The sequence below is a fragment of the Acomys russatus genome, chromosome 28 (genome assembly GCF_903995435.1).
Source record: "Acomys russatus chromosome 28, mAcoRus1.1, whole genome shotgun sequence".
Taxonomy (NCBI): domain Eukaryota; kingdom Metazoa; phylum Chordata; class Mammalia; order Rodentia; family Muridae; genus Acomys; species Acomys russatus.
Window position 1 is genome coordinate 3524778 of NC_067164.1, and position 19971 is coordinate 3544748.

A 19971-nucleotide genomic window follows, 5' to 3' on the forward strand; every position below is an offset into this window, starting at 1 on the left:
GGCCGATTTGGATGTCAGAAGGATTTATGCACAGTGCTGGGATAAGCAAAGGTGTTCAGTAGTGGCGGGACATGAGCCTGCTGTGGGGATATAAGCCTATTGGGAAAGAGTTTGGGGACCCTCAGAGAACCCCCAAAAGGAAGACCTATCCTATAACTCAGATTATATCTAAGCAATGAAGACACAGATTATTTGAACTGATGGGGAGTCTTGGCTTCTCAGGAGAAGCTGCATGGACAAGAGGACAGGTGCGACAGAAACATGTGCCTGTGGTTGACTTCGGCCAACAACCATCCAATAGAAAAAAAAATACACAAAATTAGGGAAAGTTGCCTTCGTCTGTACCACAAAAGGAAAAAGAAGTCATGATAGCATGAGAATAAATGAAATGTCAAGGTTAGAAAGAATGAGCTAGCTCACTTGCAAAACACCAGGTAATGACGTTAAGGAGACCTGCTGCGAACATGGGGCTTCGGGGAGGCTGCTTGTCCAGAGTTGAGACTGAATGGGTTCATGTGCCTAAGTCTTCCCCACCATCACTGAAACTAGTGCTCTTACGGATGGAGGGGGCAAATTACAAAGCAGGACTGGGAGAGGGCCTTGCTTCCATAGCTGACTCTGCACCAGATCCTGCACAGGCGCCTCATCCAACATAATGACTTTTGTTATTCTCAGTGTCCTTATGAAACTGGCAACCCTTTTCATAACATCCCACAAATGAGCGAATGAGGCAACAATATCACTTGCCTAATGTCAGAGCTCAGATAGGAAGTGAAAGAGCTGGGATTTAAACTGACTAGGCACAAAATCAACAGCCGGCAAACCTCTCCATCCTCCTTGGGGAATCTTGTGGATGCTGATCTGTGGCTCCTGCCATCAACCAGTCCTTCTTTAGAGGATGGCAAGAATAAAGTAAGATAGTACCCGCAAACTTAAAGCACTGGCCTGCACAGTCAATACAATCTATAGTATTGCTGCCAAACGGCATTTTATATTAAACATGTTAATTATATTAAGTGTATTATTTGAAAATAAATATTATTGGAATAGATCTGGCATTCAAAGGCAGAGGTTATCATAGTGCTAAAGACAGACTGTGATTGACTGAGGTTGACCAGTAAGTGGGAAAGGGGCAGCAGGTATGGGTCCTCCTTGGAAAAGTTAAGTGTTTGAAATTTGTTTTTAAGAAAGATGGTTTGAGAAATCTGTTAACATACAGCTCTGGAAGTGAAGCGGGGTTTGAACTGCTGATGTGGCCATCAGCGCTACTCATTGCCAAGGGAAACACTCAGAGGCAGAAGTCTGGTTCTTAAGTGGAAGTGCCTGAGCCAGAATGGCCATCAGAGGGTAGGGCTGTGGACCGAGTGGTACCATGTCTGACCCCATGAAACCTGTGCAGCTGAATGTGGACCCTGACCAGGCAGGTCTGCTTCATAAGAGAAAGGTAGAAGCCATGGAGGTAGATGCGGAGGAGAGACCCAGTGAGCTTGTGTGCTAAGTGACCTGGAAGCAGAAGCTAGCATCCAGAAAAGAAAGGGAATTCTCAGAATCTCACTGCCTATGTTCATTGCATGGTGGAGAGACACAGGAAGGACCATAGGCCTTGGTCTGGGTTGAAAACTACGCTCAAGGTAAGCAAATGCATTCAGAGTTAGAGCAGTGTCTATCAGCATTGCTCCCAAGGGAGGACCGAGCCTCCACCCACTCACTGTGCAATGACAAGATGGGAGTTGACGGAGTGCCACCCACCCACCCAGACGTACCCTGGACCCAGCATGTCAACATCAGGGCTTAAGGCAATAAGATGACAAAGTCCCATGGACTCAGATTGCGCGCACGCGCACACCACACCCACACACACACACACACACACACACACACACTTCTGGAGGGAGCTCTTTCTTCTAAAGACAATGACTTATATCCTCTTGGGAGCTCACAGAAAAGATGGGGCTTGGAGGCTGGAGCAATGAATGACTCCATGGTTAAGAGCACTGGCTGTTCTTCCAGAGGACGTGGGTTCAATTCCCAGCACCCACATAACAACTTAAAACCATATATAACTCTAGTCTTAGGGTATCCAATTCCCTTTTCTGGCCTCCACCAGCACCAGACATTCACATAGTATGCAGGCATATACGCAGGCAAAGACAAAACACCCATATATGCATAAGGGGAAAAACATGGCTTGCTGTGCTGCTTTCAGAGTTGGCGCTTTTTATGAGTGTAATCTGTTCATGATAAGACAGAATTGTTTAAAGGGAAGGAAGGTAGGAAAGCGAAGAAGGCCATAAGAAGGAGAAAGATGGTTGTTGGACTGGCATGGCAGTACATACCTTTAATCCTAGCACTCAGGAGGCAGAGGCAGATGGAGTTCTGTGGGTTCAAAGCCAGCCCAGTCTACACAGCAAGTTTTAGGACGGCCAATGCTACAAAGTAAGACCCAACAGAGAGGCAGAGAGATTTGCCATGATTTCCAGGGATTGTGCTGAAATCTCTTGCTAAAGTCAGGGTTGTAGAGGTGAAACTTTGGGGAGATTCTCTCATGAAGCGGGAACCCCAAGTGCATGATTAGTGACTCATAAAGACTCCCAGAGAGTTCTCTCCCAAACCATGTGAAGATACTGTAGACACTGGTCACCTGTGAGCTAAGTGGGCCATCTGCAGAAGCCAAGTCTGCCAATAAATACCTTGGTCTTAGACCGCCCAGCCTCTACTCCAAGAAATAAGTAACGATTGTTTATGCCACCAGAGGATGGAAACAGAAAGGGGAGAAAATACTGACAATAAAGACGGGAGAGTTGTACAGACTAAGAATCAGAGGCACTTGGCCTCTCTGGGGATTTATAACCATTGCAAATGCTTACATCAGATTTCCTGAATCGGATCTGATCTGTCTCCAGCTGTCCTCCATTAGGAAGGCAACAGGCTACATTCTGTTTGGCCTCAGGTGTACCTTAAGACTCCATACCAACAGTCCCGCCAACCAGAGCTGAGCAAAAGTAGTGGGGAGAGTCTGAAGTGGAGGCGAGGACAGACAGATTCTGTCAGTAAACCCAGGCAACCCTGTCTAGCTTTGCCAGAGCTGTCCAGAGAAGCAGACTAGGGAAGACTTGGCAAGAGGGCCCAGGTGGGAAGTCAGGGATTGCTAGAGTGTGGCTAAGAAGGTGGTAGAGGGACAGGAGCAGCTCTTCTGACCCAAACGAAGAAAGCTTAACCTGTATACAAGATTTCCTTAAGTGTATTCCATGAAATGTTAGTTCCCTGTGGTCGGATAAACTCAAATAACTATGCTATATCCTCCACCAAGAAGTTATATTTCAAAGCAGAACACGAGAGGATCTGTGAGGGCCTATGGTGAAGAAACCTTGGATCAGACAAAAGAAAACAAACAAACAAACAAACAAAAAACACAACTTGATATAATTGTTATCTCAGATAAGAACAAAACAAAACTGCAAATAATTGAAAAGACAGGATTTGTGATCCACTTAGGATTGAGGTGGGGCCAAATCTGCAAGGGGCCTGAAAGAGGAGCAGCAGTGATCTCTAAATGCCTACTATGAAAGGTAAAATCGGGGAGATGGAGAGATGGAGAGAGTGTTCACTGCTCTTGCAGAGGACACAAATTCAGGTCCCAGCACCCACATCTTCATATCAGGCAGATTGCAACCACCAATAAGTTTCAGCGTCAGGGAGTTTGACACCCTCTTCTAACCTCTATGGAAACTGCACACACACACACACACACACACACACACACACACACACACATACACCACACAAACACACACACACGATTAGAAATAAAAATAAAACAGTTTTATTTAAAAGATTTTTATCTTATGAATTGAAATATGCAAATTTGGGGCTCATATGAGAATACTCTGGGCCATGAGGAGGAAGGCAGAGATGATGGAGGAAAAGACAGAGGAACAGAACTTCCATGTGGGCCAGGTCACAGGAGACACAGCAGATCTACTGGGTTCATGGAAGAATGCTCTGGTTTCATTGTCCCCCAGATGCCATCAAAGATGAAAATGTCCTCAAAATCATCTGTGTGCCACTGACATTTCTTTTAGGAAACGTCATCTCTATGTCACCAAATACAAAGTTAGGATGGATCAGCATGCACAGATGGGGTGGGCAGAATGCCCTCCAACTCAGAATTTGCCAACTTATTTATTAAAGTGCCTATAGTGGTTTGAATAAGAATGTCCCCCAGAGGCTCCTGTATTTGAATGCTTAGCCAGCAGGGAGTAGCACTACTTGAGAAGGGTTAGGAGGTGTGGCCTTGTTGAAGTGGGTGTGGCCTTGTTGGAGAACGGTCACTGGGAGTGGATGTTGAGGTTTCCAAAACCCAAGCCAGGCCCCAGTGTCCTTCTCTTTCTGCTGCCTGTGGATCCGGATGTAGAACTCTCCATTTCTTCTCTGGCACCGTGTCTGTCTGCGCTGCCTGCTCCCCGCCATGATGATAATGGAATAGACCTCTGAAACTGTAAGAAAGCATTAATTAACTGCTTTCTTTTATAAGAGTCACGGTGGTCATAGCGTTTCTTCACAACAATAGAACAGTGACGAAGACACACCCATTTTCCTACAACACTAATTAGCACCTCAAACTAATAAACCTCCAATCTGAAATTAGGAACACCCTGGTTTGTTTACTTCTCCTTCCCATGGACTCACTAAAATGGGGGCAGGCAGAAGGGGAGGAGAGCTAAAGGGATGCCTAAATGTAATTTCTTCTTCTTTTTTTTTTTTTAAATGGGTATAAATTTTTATTTGGTTACATGGTTTAATTTCTTTTTTTTTTTTTTTTAATTTTCTCTTTTATTAATTTATTCTTGTTACATCTCAGTGGTTATCCCATCCCTTGTATCCTCCCATTCTCCCCTCCCTCCCATTTTCCCATTATTCCCCTCCCCTATGACTGTTCCTGAGGGGGATTACCTCTCCCTGTATATGCTCATAGGGTATCAAGTCTCTTCTTTGCAACCTGCTGTCCTTCCTCTGAGTGCCACCAGGTCTCTCCCTCCAGGGGACATGGTCAAATGTGAGGCACCAGAGTAGGTGAGAAAGTCATATCCCACTCTCCACTCAACTGTGGAGAATGTTCTGACCATTGGCTAGATCTGGGTAGGGGTTTAAAGTTTACCACCTGTATTGTCCTTGGCTGGTGCCTTAGCTTGAGCAGGACCTAAATGTAATTTCTATCAGCAAAATCCAAGGGTGATACTCAAAACCCTACCAAGAAGACCAACAAGACTTCCAGAAAAAGATGTTGGCTATCATTAGCCTGGACCCAAGTTCACACTGAATCCCAGCCCTACAAGATCCTGTTTCCTTCCTGGGCTACATGCAACCGTGGTACTGGTGACATCTTTTGTAACTGGCAGGGACCTTGAGCCGCCTTGATCTTTGATATCTTCCTTGCATGCTCAGCTGGTGGCACAAACTCTAACCTGCTAACGCAGGGTACAACTGTGCTACTCTGTGACATTCAGAGAACATGTCACTGCTAGGTATCAAGACTCAGAGCTCCAGTCACAAATCTTGTCCTCCTTGATCCTCCATTCTCCACCCCTCCTGCTTGCCATTGAATAGTTACACACCACAGGGACTCCACTCAAGTGTGGAAGGAAGTATTTGACCCTGTCTTGGTAGGGGTACACTAGACTGGGCTGCGATAACAGATACATTCAATCCAGTTATGCCGTAATCCCATACTGAGCTATTTCTTGCTCACGTGCTGGTCCAGAGTGGTTCAAACCTAGTAGGAAGGGTGTAAGGAACTCTTGATGTATTAGGGTGAGGACAGGGTGGGTGGCTCTGTCACCTTCAGTATGTGTGTGTATTTAGCTTCCCAGGTCATTTACTAGTCTAGAGGCAGTGACATCACAGTCACTCCTCCATAGGCACACACTCAGGTACACAGCCACAAGAGACAATGGGGAAGCATATATCAGTTGTGTGCCAGGGGGAAATGTAGACATTCGGATGAAGCGCTATGGTGTCCACCACAGTGCTATGACCATCACTTCCCTATGCACCTACAACACGAGGGGTCATGATCTCCTTTATCGTTTGTATGGTGTGAATGTTGACTGTTAAGCTCACTGGTGCCTGTGTGTCCATATCACTTGTTATATGTGTATAGCAAATACAGTAGTCTTTTCAAAATCCTTATAAGTTCCGATAACCCCACTCTGTGAGCAAAAAGCAAGTACCAGGGCTGGTGAGATGACTCGCCTGATGTACAAGCCTGGTGCCCTGAGTTATTAGACCCGGAGAACCCGTAGTGAAAGGAGAGAACGGACTCTCAAAAGTTATCCTCTGATCTCTGTATGTATACGCTGGCATGCATTGGACCACCCTCACACACATGCGTCATACATGTACATACAATAATAGTAATTATTTTTTAAAAGATAAGATGTGGGGCTTGAGAGATAGCTGAGTAGCTAGGAGTGCTTGCGACTCTTGCACAGGACCTGGATTCAGTTGCCAGCATCCGCATGGTAGCTAACAAATGTCTGCAACTTCAGTTCTAGGGGATCTGGTACTCTCTTCTGGCATCCACAGGAATTAGGCATGAATTGGTGCATATACAGACATGCAGGCAAATTCTCAGACACATTAAAAACAAACAAACAAATAAGCAAACAATACGAGCTCTGCGTAGTGGAGTGCCCACTGGTCTAACAGGTGATAGGTTGGGGTTCAGATCGTCCACTTACTGGCTGTATGACCTAGAGCAAGTCCGTTAGCCTTTGGGGCCCCAATGTCCCTCAATCATAAATTCAAAGTGCACATACCAAGTCCCACAAGACTTCTGGTACCAAAGAGCTCAGTGTCTCCATCAGTTCCCACTGTCACTCATGGCGGGCTCTTCCTTGGAGGATTCATGTCAGGGATGAAGCAGCATTGTTCAGTGGGCTGAGCAGAGAGCACTGCTTGAGGGCTGGGGTAAAGGTGACGTCAGCACAGCTCAAGCACTCCATCAAAGCTTCACACTCAAACAGGCCATTTCAGTGAGCCATCTATCTCTCCTTGAAAGCTAATAGAAAGACCAATTTTTCTGTAAATGTTTTCTGTCATGTCTAGGCCGTCGATAGCCTATCTAAATTTACAGTCATTTTGCATTTGATCCAGTTGTTAAACTAAGGCACACTCATTTGGGGTCTAGAGGTGGGGTGGGGTGGGGGTGATCCTGATGAGGCACAAATAAAACTGAAGTTGGTGTTTCCCTGTGCATTAGCGTGTGTTTTTTTTTTTGATACTCCCAGGCTCGGTATAGTCTATTTATCAACAGGCCTTTTTTTTTCACTAAGATCATAATGCTATATGGGAGTATTTTTAAATTAAATTGGATTTCCACTATCCTCATAGGAATTGCAAGGAAAGAGTCTGCTGGAACTGGTCACTACTACAGTTCTGTTCTCCCAAGAAACTCTAACAATGGTAGCTATGATGTGATTTGTCATGAGCAAAGAAAGAAAAGACATAGTACAAATGTCTCCGTTTAACAAATGGGAAAGCAGGCCAGAAAAAGTATATTCACAGTTTGTAAATACGGGCTCAGAAAAGCCACAATCCAGCCAGGTGTGGAGACACACACCTGTGGTCTCCAGCACCTTGCAGGCTGAGGCAGGAGGACCACAGGTTGGAGAGCAGCTCTGGTTAGACATGGAGTTCCAGACCAAACCGGGCTACACAGCAAAGCTCTGTCTCAATAACCAGCTAACTGTGATGACCACTCTCAGCTGTCAACCTGACTACACCTAGAGTGTACTACAATCCATCAATGGGGGATACACCTGTGTGAGAGTCTTGCTTGCTGTGAAGCGGGTAGAATCTACTTCTAGTCTGGATCTTTGAGGTAGGAAGACACCGGGATCCAGGTCTGGTTGGGGGGGGGGGGAGCCAAGGATCTTTAATCCAGATCTTGAGGCGAAAGAAGGGATCTCGTGTGTACTGTATGGATTCCTCATCTGTCAGGAAACAGCTGAGGCAGGAAATAGGAGGTGGGGGCTCTGGGAGAGAGAGAGAGAGAGAGAGAGAGAGAGAGAGAGAGAAGAAGTCTGGGATAGGGCCAGGAGGCAGGGATTTGCCCTGGGCTTCTGAAGAAGACAGAGGTATGATCCTGAGCAGAGGTTAACCAGCCACAGGGCACAATTAAGAATAGAATAAACAGGACGTTAGTTATAAGCAGGTCAGGGATCATGCCTAGCCACCTTGGCCTAGGCTTTTGTAAATATTTTTAAGCCTCAGAGTTGTTAATTCAGGAGTGGGCGTGGGAAGAAAACGTGCATTTACACACACGCCTTTAACATGGGCCACACCTTCTGCTGGAAGCCTATGGAAGGACACGGAAGAAGGAAGAGTTTGCTCCTTGCCTGCTTGCCCTCACTTTGCTAGCACATCCAAGCCTTCCCTGGCAATGGAGCCTGCTTCTTTGGGATTCAGAAGACAGCCTTGTGGGACTGAGCAACTACTAGAATCTTAAGCTTTCCAATCACAGCTAGCCATTGTTGGATTAGTTGGACTTCAGCCTGTAGGTCATTCCAATAAATTATATATATATATAGTATTATATGTGTATATATATATATATATATATATATATTATATATATTATCTGTAGAGATATTTATTATACAAGCTCTGTGAGTTTAAAGAACCCTGATTATTATACTAATGAAACAAATACATGATAGATAGATAGATAGATAGATAGATAGATAGATAGATAGATATCAACAAAAAGAAAATAAGAAGCCAGGTGGCTTTTCTGACCCCCACGCTGCGTGCTATTTTGTTTACTTTCATTCATTGACTTATGCGGTCGCTTACTGAACACAGTGTGCAGAGCAGCAACCTGAACTGTGAAACATAGCATCAAACAATGCTGTGAGAACTCTCAGCATTGAACACATGATCTACTGCAGAGGGAGAGAGAAAGGGGGGGGGAGAGGGGAGGGGGAGAGAGGAGAGGGAGGGAGAGAGGAGGAGAGAGAGAGAGAGGAGGGAGAGAGAGAGAGCGAGAGAAGAGGAGAGAGAGAGAGAGAGGCAATGCAGATAGAACAAGCCAATGGCAGCCAAGCCCAGGTTCTGCTTGCAGGATGGACATGACAGGCAGCAGGGGAGCTGGCTTAGACTTGTCAGAGAGACCATCTGATCTGCATGTTTGTATCCCCCATAGTGTTGGAACTCTAACCCCAAGATGTCAGCATGGGGAGCTGAAGGCCTCCGGAGGTGTTTACCTCTCAAGGAATTAATGCCCCTTTGAAAAAGACCCCAGAGAGGCCCTTTGTCTCGCTGTCCTGTAAAGTCACAGTGAGAAGACAGCTATGCAGAACAGGCCCCAGCAGACACCACATCTGCCCTCTCCTTAACCTTGAACTCTGAAGCCCCTGGGACGTGGCAAGCAAAGCTCAGTAGGACGGACTGGGACGGACTGGTCCTGGAGTTAGCATTCCGATCTAGCCGGGACAGGAAGAGTGCAAGCAGACCAGGAGGAAGGCGGTGCTGGCCGGCTTGAAATGTGCTTTCCTTTTGGAAAGAGCTAGCAAAAAGGTCGAAAGGTAGAGAGGAAGGGCTCCTGAGAGATGGCTCAGCACTGAAGAGCCTGCTGCTCTTGCAGAGAGGGCCGGAGTTCAATTCCCAGCACCTCCGCCCAGTCGCTTGTAATCGCCCATAATTCCAAATATAGGACCTTCTTTTGACCAATGAGGGTACCTGCATACATGTGCACATGCAGACACATCCCGGCCCATACATAAAAAACAAAACAACAACAACAACAACAAAAAACAAAAACAAACTACCTGGTTTGGTCTGGTCTGGTCTGGTTTGGTTTGGTTTGGTTTGGTTTGGTTTTTTGAGACAGGGTTTCTCTACATAGCTCTGACTGTCCTGGGACTCACTCTGCAGACTAGGCTGGCCTGCAACTCATAGAGATGTGCCTGCCTCTGCCTCCCAAGTGCTGGGATTAAAGGCGTGCGCCATCACCATTCAGCTTGCCCCACCCCCCACCCAAAAGAAGCTGAGCTGAGCGTGGTGGGGCACATGCCTTACATTCCAGTAGGGACAGAGACAGAGAGAGAGGGAAAGCCACGTCTTGCTACATATTCTCCCGACTGGCATTCGCAGTCGGTTTCTCTGACCTCCCGTGTGTGTCTGTGTGTCGGAGGCCTGAGGGCAGATGGAGAAGCTCTCCAGCCTCTCGAATTCAGCGCTGTGGGTGTTAATGAGGTTCATACAGCAGCGTTTTTTTGGCTTCTGGGCGTGCAACCTGCACCACACAGAGGTCCCTTGCTTAGGTTGCTTTCCTGGTCCACGGCTGGAGTCTTGAAACCCTGCCTGCTTTTTCCTTTGAATTCGTGTTTTACGTGACGTCTCGGGGGACAGCGGGGCTTGGCGGGAACAGATGAGGTGCACGTGGCTGTGTGGCAGCACCACTGTTCTTCCTTGATGCTTCCTTTCCACTCTGGCTTCGAAGCGCCTCACAAACTCAGACTGCTAGATCTATGATGCACAAGATTTCAACAAGAATCAATACTAGGCCCAAGCCAAGTGGGCACTGTGTACCTCCAAAAGACACAGCAGCCCCGTGAACAGAAAAGGACGCACAGACATTGTAGGAAACACAGGGCTCGGCTACCACGTCTCCCTGTTGGATCTTTCTTACTTGCATGTTTCCTATTTTCCTTTGTTGGACACTGGCCTCATCTACTAAAAATGAAAACAAAAGGAGAACGTAAAAGGCAGGATACTGGGTGTGGTGGTGGCTCGTCCCTGTAGTCCCAAGCCGAAGCAGGAGTAGCAACAGTTCAAGGCCAACCTTGCTGTATAATGAATCGAAAGCCAGCCTGGGAACCAATATGACCCTGTCTCAAAAATGAGTGAACGAACGAATGAATGATAAGGAAAATAAAAACTGAAGCAAAAGGCCAGTACAATGACTCAGTCGATAATGACACTTGTCATCAAGCCTGGCAATCCAAGTTTGATCCTGGAAATCCATATGGCAGAAGGAGAGAACGGCTCCTACAAGTTGTTCTCTTGCCTCCATACCTCTGTGTGTGTGGGGGGGGGGGGGTGTGCGCGGCGCACACACATGCACGCACAAGCACAGCAGAGTCAAATTTAGGGTTGAAGTACTGTTTACTTTACTATGTATCTCCAGGCAGAGTCTTAGGACAAGGGTAGAAAGCAGCCACATTCTTTGCCAAAATCTCATAAAAATGGTCTCTAGCCCTGTTGCTAATATTGTTCCACCCTGAAACCTCATGAGGCAGGTCACCATGGTCCACATTGCTATCAGCGCTACTGTCGTTCAAACTCCTAAACGGGTGGCCAAATAATCTCCACTTACAGTGTTTCCCCAGGCCAATGTCCCAAAGCCTTCCACATTCTTCCAAAAGCCAGCCGGCCATGTCTGTCACAGCAGTAGCCCACTCACTCCCTGGTACCAACTTCTGACTTAGTTACTTTTCTGCTCCTGTGAGAAAACACCATGACCAAGGCAACTTAGGGAAGAAAGCATTTAATTTAGGTTTATGGTTTCAGAGGCTGAGAGTCCATGACCATCGTGATGGGGAGCATGGCAGCGGGCAGGCAGGCATGGCTCTGGAGCAGCAGCTCGGAGCTCACTTTCGATCCTCAGGTAGAAGGAGACAGAGAGAGGGACAGAGACTTTGGGAATGGCATGTGTCCTTTGAAATGTCAAAACTTGCCCTAGTGGCATACCCCCTCCAACAAAGCCATGCCTCCTAAGCCTTCCAAAGCAGTTCCATCAACTGAATACCAATTGTTCATATATATATACTCATCTGAGCTTATAGGGCCACTCTCATCCAAACCACCACAGATGTTGACTTACTTACTGTGTCTGAGTTGGGTTTTACTTTGTTCAAATTATGACCATGCCCTGGTTTTTCTGTCTTGAAATAAGAAAGCATTTAACTTGTTTTGTTTTGTTTGTTTTGTTTTGGAGTCCACAGTTGATGGACTTTGGATTACTTTTTAGGAGTTTTGGATATTTGAAAGATACTGTATTTTAGACAGGCTTAAACTTTGAAAGAGACAGTATATCTTTAAATAACTGAACTTTTGAAGTGTTTGAATTTGTAAAGACTGTGGGACTTAAAATGTTCAAATGTTTTATATTGTGATATTAATAAGAGATCTTGGGGATAAACAAGAAAGGAAAAGTTATAGATTAGTAAGCGATCTGTTTGTGTGTCCGGTTGACAAGGGGTGAATTGTGCTAAGTAGTTTTATGTCAGCTTGGCACAAGCTCAAGTTATTTGGGTGGAGGGAACTTCAGTTGAGAAGATAGCCCCACCATCTTGGACTGTGGGTTCTTTTCTGGATTAATTTTTAATGTGGGGAGGTCCAGATCATTGTGGGCAGTGCTGCCCTGGGCCGATGGTCCCGGGTGCTGTAAGGAAGCAGACTGAGCAAACCACAGGGAGCAAACCAGCCAGTCACATCCCTCCGTGATTCCTGTGTCAGTTCATGTCTCCAGGTTCCTGCCTTGAGCTCCTGCTGTGACTTTCTTTGATGACAGAGTGTGGTATAGAAGTGTAAGAAAAATAAACCATTTTATCCCCAAGTTTCTTCTAGTCATGGTGTTTTATCACAGCAATAGAAATGCTAAGACAGTAGATGTCGTATGTTGTGTAGATGTGTGCGCATTTGTACAGATGCTCTCAGGAGGCCAGTGGCATCAGACCCCCTTGAGCTGGATTGAGCCTCTTAACATGAAAGGTAGAAACTGCAGTCAGATCCTCTGGAAGAGCAGAAAAGTACTCTTAACTGTCAGGCTGTCTCTCCAGCCCCTAATAACATAATTTAAAAATATCTTATTGTGCTGGATGTGGTGGCATAAGGCCAGCCAGGTCTATAGACTGAGACATTGCTGCAAATAATAACAATAACAACAATAATGGTGGTAGTACTGATAATAATAATAATAATAATAATAATAATAAAGTAACATAGCTGCTTGGCTTTGTACTCTTCACTCTGACTTCCCAGAAGTCACCACTTTCAAGTCTTAGTTCTTCATCCTGGTATTTGCTTCTGCATTTCCTTTTAGTTTTGATTTCAATTTTAATTTTACATTTATTTGTTTACGTACTTATTTGTGTGTGTGTGTGTGCATGCACGTGTGTGTTCACTTGTACATGTAAGCATGCGTCCCAGCACTCGTGTGACGGTCAAAGGGCAGCTTGTTGGGAGTCCCTTTCTCTCTTTCCATCACGTGCGGTCAGGCCATCAAGCTCAGACGAACAGCTAACACCTGTATCCGCTGAGCGAGCTCACCGGTCCTCCCCAGTCCTCCCTCCAGGTTTGACACTGGCAATTTACTATTTATAGGTTTTAGATAGGATCCACTGCACTAGCTTGTCCAGTACAGATGTTCTTGTGTCACTTGCACAGCCATCCATCTACCCCTTCCATCTCTGGCTTTTCTTTTAACACAATAACACAGGCAGCTTTTGGTTGAGATACTCACTGCCAGCTAGATTACTGCGGCCGCATAAGCAGAGCTCATTATTGAGGCAGGAGTATTTTGATTTGTTTTGTTTGTTTTTCTGAGACAGGGTTTCTCTGTAGCTTTGGCTGTCCTGGACTTTGTAGACCAGGCTGGCCTTGAACTCACAGAGATCCAGCTGCCTCTGCCTCCCTGAGAGCTGGGATCAGCCCGGTTCAGGAGTCTCATTACTATACTCTTGCTTTTGGAGCTGCCAGGATCTCTTCCTGATTCCCACGTGCTGGGAGACCACCAAACCCATCCCCGGCCACTTACATTTCATCTTGACCTCATATACCCGTAATTCCTCAGTAGAGGCTGCTAGCTTGGTCTCCACTGAATGCCAGACAGGACTGTCATCGACTGCTATTGTGACACTCGAGTCTTCCAGGTACCACTTAACTTGCCCACAGAGAACTTTCTTAGCCTTCTCTCCTCAGGAAACGGCCTTCGAATTCCTCCGGTTGTTTAGACCTTGGAAGACCCCTCCTCACTTCCACCCCTCAGTTCGCTCTCTTCTCCCCACCTACTGGCGGTAGTTAGTGTTGATTGTCAGCTTTGCAGAACATTGAATCACCTGGGAGATGGGCCTCTGCGTGCGGGTGATTATCTTGATGAGGAAGACCTGACTTCCTGGTGGGAAGACCCACTCTCTGGGGAGGGATGCTGGCTGTACACAAACGGAGAAGGCGAACTGAGCAACAGCGTGCACTCATCTCGCTGTTCACGGTTATGAATGGGCTATGACCACATACTGCCTCAACCTCCCTGCTAGGATAAACTGCACCTTAAAGTGTGAACTCAAGCTTCTGTCAGAGTGTGTTAGCACAGCAGCAGGGAAAGGACAGAAGATGCTCGACTCCCTATGCCCACAGAACATCTGGACACTGTCATCAAAACATACCCCAAATCTGGTTTCATGGAAATAAAAAGGTTCTTCATTGTAAAGGGAGCAATTCTATGGAGAGACAGCTTACAAAAGGGGAGAGAAATCTTTGTTAGTTACACATCTGACACAAGATTACTATCTGAAACATACAAGGAATTCAAAAGCACTGAATAACAATGGGCCAGGCACGGTGGCACACACTTTTAATGCCACACTTGGGAGGCAGAGGCAGGTGGATTTCTGTGAGCTCAAGGCCAGGATGGTCTGCATAGCAAGTTCCAGGGGCTGCCCAGTGATGCCCTCTCTCAGGAAAAGAAGAGGAGGAGAAGAGGAGGAGGTAGAAGAGGAGAAGGAGGAGGGAGGGAGGGAGGGAGAGAGAGGGTAGGGGAAAAGAGAGAGAGTGAATATTCAAAAATAATATGGTGGTTTGAAGGAGATGTCCTCCAGACTCAGGCATTTGAACACTTGGTCCCCAGTTGGTGGTACTATCTGGGAATTGTGACATTGCTGAAGGAAGCACATCGCTGAGGACAGACTTTGAGTGTTCAAAGCCTCTTGCCCTTCCCTATGCGCCTTCTCTCTGCTTTGTGCCTGAGGTTCCACATGAGAGCCCTTAACTTCCTGTGCCTGTTACCGTGCTTGTCAATGCATCTCACTCAGCTCCAAGACAGACCCTGTTGCTCTGCCACCATAAGCCCAAAGAAATTCTTTCTTCTCCAGTGTTGCTTGGCTATGGTGCTTCATCACAGCAACAGAAAAGCAGACACTGTCACTACTAATAAAATAAACCCTAAATAACAAGAAACCAAGGAAGCTGATCAATAAGTGGGCTACCAAAACAAAAGATAAAATAATCACAAATGGCAAGTAAACATGAAAACCTGTCCAGCTCAAAGGTCATCAGGGAAATGCACATTAAAACAACACCAAGGGGCTGGAGTGGTGGCTCAGAGGTTAAGAGCACTGTTCTTCCAAAGATCCCAAGTTCAATTCCCAGCAACCACGTGGTGGCTCACAACCATCTATAATGACATTTGGTGCCCTCTTCTGGTGTGCAGGTGTCCATGCAAGCAGAACATTGTATACTTAATAATAAGTGAATAAATCTTTTTTTTTTTTTTTTTTTTTTTTTGTTTTTCGAGACAGGGTTTCTCTGTGTAGCGTTGACCATCCTGGACTCACTTTGTAGACCAGGCCAGCCTTGAACTCACAGCGATCCGCCTGCCTCTGCCTCCGCCTCCCGAGTGCTGGGATTAAAGGCGTGCGCCACCATGCCCGGCTAAGTGAATAAATCTTTAAAAACAAAAGATGACCCTGAGGTTCGTTCTCATCTCTGTCAGGGTAGCTGTCACGAAGAACAGAAATGTCAACACACACTGCAAGGGCTGTGGGGGCGTAGGAAACCCTGGTACCCCAAAGTAGAGTCCTCCAACCGCCATGGAAATCAGTCTGCAGGGTCCTCAAGAAGTCAAAACTAAATCCACCGTACAACCCAGCTGGCATACTCACTCGCACACTACATGTCAACATGTCACAGAGACACTTGCACATGAGTATGTCGTCACCACATGACTGCATAGCTAAGTCGCAGGACCAACCTAGGTGTCCAAACGCGCGGGATGCAGATGTGTGGCACATATACAGAGAGGAATTCTTTTCAGCCATAGAGAAGGATGAAGTTGTGTCGTCTGCAGGAAAATGGATGCCGCTGGAGATAATCAGAGTAAGTAAACTAAGTCAGGCTTGGAACCACAAATAGTGCGCGCTTCCTCTCCTCCCTGGTCATGACGTCATAGGGGACACAAAACATGAAAGTAGAAATAAAACTGTCTAAAGACACCACGGAGACTAGTAGGAAGTGGAAGACGTGGGAACCGGAACCATAGGGGCGTGCGGGGAGTGTGACCAAGCTGCAGTATATTCTTATGTGGAAATATGACACGATTCATGTCCAAAGAAACTCTTCCATCAGTTGCCTTGGCCATGGTGTTTTGTCTCAATGCAACAATAAAAATAATACATATTTAAATTTTAACTTAAAAGAAGTACATTCCCTCTACCCACTGTTCCTCACCACCAATTCCCCTGCCATCCCAAGCCTAGGTCTGGGCTGACTCTCGTGACGTCACATTGCTTTTCTGCCCATCCCCACACTTCTCCCTTCAGCAATGAGTTCTCCACACAGGGACCCGGCCAGATTTGTCCTTTTAAAAGCCAGCCATATCCTGTCCCTTCTCTGCTCAAATCGCTCCAGCGCTTCCTGTTTCCCTCAGAAGTCGGCCTCTGCTCTGTCTTTGCTGTAATCTTCCACTTTCCCTTTCCTGCTCTGTTCTAGCAGCGGTATTTAAGTGGCTTCCTGGATGTACCTGAGACACTGGAAGTTTGTTCTTACTCCCAGGCTTTCGCACTTGCTGCCATGTCAGTCCCCACCCCCACCCCAGCATCCGCCACCCCTCCCCCTGCTTTCCTCCTATGTAACAGCATGGCTTGCTCCTTGATTTTCAAATGTCTCACCTGTTTAAATGTCACCTTATTGCAGTGGCTGTCCCCCTCCTTTAGTCCTCATGAATGAATGACTAACCCTCTTATGACTCTCTATATCTCTTAGCTCACCTTATCTCTCCTCCTAATATTTATCACTGCCTGACACATTACATATTTATTTTTTGTCTGCTTTCTTCCCCTTGGAAGGCAGGGAATGTGTCTGTTGTGTGCATCGCCTTCTCCAGAGCCTAGAGTGTGCCTGGAATACAGACAGCGCTCAATAAATATTTGATGATGGAATAAACTAATAAGAAGTGTCAATAAGTACATGCGTTCAAACTCCAGGCTAAAGCTGGAAGCAGATTTTTATATTCCACATAAAGTTCTGTGTGTGTCACTTTCCCCCAGAAGTGCCTCCGTAGCCGTCAGGACCCGGGTTTGAGTCCCTCAGTGCCTGGCACTGGGCCAGCCTCAGTACAGTTTTTGTATGACTATAACACTTTAGGGCTTTCGAAGAACAGCACGGAAGACGCACTCCTGAAGGTCACCATCGCTGTGGTGTTTGGAAAGGAGCCTGTTACGCCTGAGTCGGGAGGTTCCACAACTTTATGCAACCACTCTGAGCGGTGTGGGGGAGCACACTCTCTGAGCTCTGGCTGCTCTCACCCGCAGGCTGCTGTAAATGGTTCCTTGCTCTGACCTCTGCCGGGCTAAGGAACAGCTGGGTCCTGGCATCTGTCTAATCACCCTTCATCCCTTGGCAACTGTTCAGACGTACCAGGACGCTCTTTGCTGATGTCTGTCAGGTTGGAAATGAGAACGCTGGGTGTTCGTAGCAGAGGGTCTTCACCTTTAGAATAACCGCCTCTCTGTCCCCTGCCGGAGGGAAAGGCCTGATTGGTACTTGGCAGGGCCCAGAAGAACCTTCCCAGCTCTTCTCTAGTGCTGGCGATGCAGCCACAAGCCCTGGGCATACCTTCCTAATTTGTCAGAACTGGGGGAGCCAGCACCCTTAGAATCCATGTGTGCTGGGACCCTGAAGAGGGGCAGTGGTCTACGCATGAACTTGAATTCTATTGCGTTGGTGCTGAGCAATTTTAAAACATATGGAGAAAGAAATGAGGCCCCTTGGGAAATGATGTCCCTACCCAGTCGCTCTCACTCCCACCCCACCCCACCCCTTCACACACACCCCCTCCCGTCATGGAGGCCATTGGGTCCTCAGCCCTTAGCGAAGGGCTCCAGTGCTTTCTTCTAAACTTTCTTTCTTTCTTTTTTCTTTCTTTCTCCCCCGCCCCTCCCCCTTTTTGGTTTTTCGAGACACGGTTTCTCTGTGTAGTCTTGGCTGTCCTGGACTCTCTTTGTAGACCAGGCTGGTCTCGAACTCACAGAGATCCGCCTGCCTCTGCCTCCCTAGTGCTGGGATTAAAGGCGAGCGCCACCACTGGCTGGGCCTAAACTTGCCTTCTTTGAAACAAAAGCTGTCCTTGCAGAGTTTCCTGAACTTCAGCCTGCCATGTTTTAAGAGAAAGCCCCCTGTGGCCCCTTTGCTGAGGCCTTTTGAGAGGCCCGGTGCTGAGGTCAGAGGCCAGGCATCAGGAGGGCCTTTACAAATTGACACAGTTTGGCAACAATCACACCCAAGTGGCGTCTCTTCAGAAAGCTCAGCGCTTGCAGGTTGGAGGCATGCATGGGTGCAAGAGTTCATCCTTTCAAAATGCTACATCACCACCTGCCAAATGACCTCATTCGCGCTAGCCGGGTGGTCTTTGCATGAGCACGTTGCCCTGCTCTGTGTAAGATGTCTCTCTTGGGACCTCCCGGTTGGCATCCACCACGTGCTCTCAGTCACAGCAGGAGGGGCATTTATTAAGAAGGGGGACTTGGGCTCCCTTGTCTGGAAAGGTGAGCAGGGTTGGGGGGGGGGCTATCCCTCTTGTCCTTCATACCCATGCCTGAGCAGGTACCCACTGTGCTCTAATGAGGGGTTCCTTGCCCAGAGCCAGCTTGCTGGGCAACCCCCTGGGGTCAGTTCATGACCCGAGTGGGGTTGTGGAGGTAAAAGGCGGTGAAAAGCTGACCTCTGAACCCCTTCTAGGTGAGAGGAGAACCTCAGAATCTTGCCTGTGGTAACTCTCCTAGAGGTGAGGTGCTGTCTCAGGGCGGGTGTGGGCTGTGAGCCCAGCTCTAGGCACGCCCTTCCTTAAAGGGCCCTCCTCCCCATTGTGTCTTCCCTCTTTAAGGTGTTTTCAGAAACCCTTACTCTTATCCCAGTGTTTTCCTGGCTCCTGATCTTAAGGTCTCCCTCCCCCCTGTCCCCCCACCTCCCCCTACCCCCTGCCCGCCCAGCCCCCCACTCCCCCACCCCACCTGCTGCTAAGTTTCCTCTTACCAAGGATGCAAACCAGCTGGGGCCCAGCACTGTGTAGTCCAGCTGCCTTGGTACCAAATAAACACACACTGTTTGTTTTTGATTGTGATAAGTGGCCGGGAGCAGACAGAAGAGACCCAAAGCTCAGGGGCTGCAAATTCCTTTTCTAACTCGTCCATCAACTCCTGGTGTGACCTTGACTTTGTAATACCTTATCTCAAGTACAGGCAACTTCAGATAACTTTCCCAGGGCTATTTTGAGTAATACATATTAATTGATTAAATCGCACTGTGATTACAAAACATTTGTAAACGCAAAACTTGAGACACACTAAGTGGTTCTGCCTGTTTAATAAATTTTTTAAAAATGGGCTAAAAGAGAAATGCCACATTGTTTGAGGTTTTCCCCTCCCCTTCTCCCCCTCCCCCCACCCCCTAATAAAGTGGGAACTAGCTAGTGAAGGCGCTTGGTTTGAAAACGTAGAACCAACGTCTAGGTAGATAGAGAAGAGAAAATCAACTTAACAAAGTTGTCCTCTGACCTACACACACACATGCACGCACGCAAGCACACACCCTCATTTCAGGCAGGGAGACAGTGAGGCACAGCACAGCTCAGTAAACCCCCAAACTCTTGAGGCCAGGAGTCAGGGCCATGGTGCAGGCCACGTTCCTTCATTT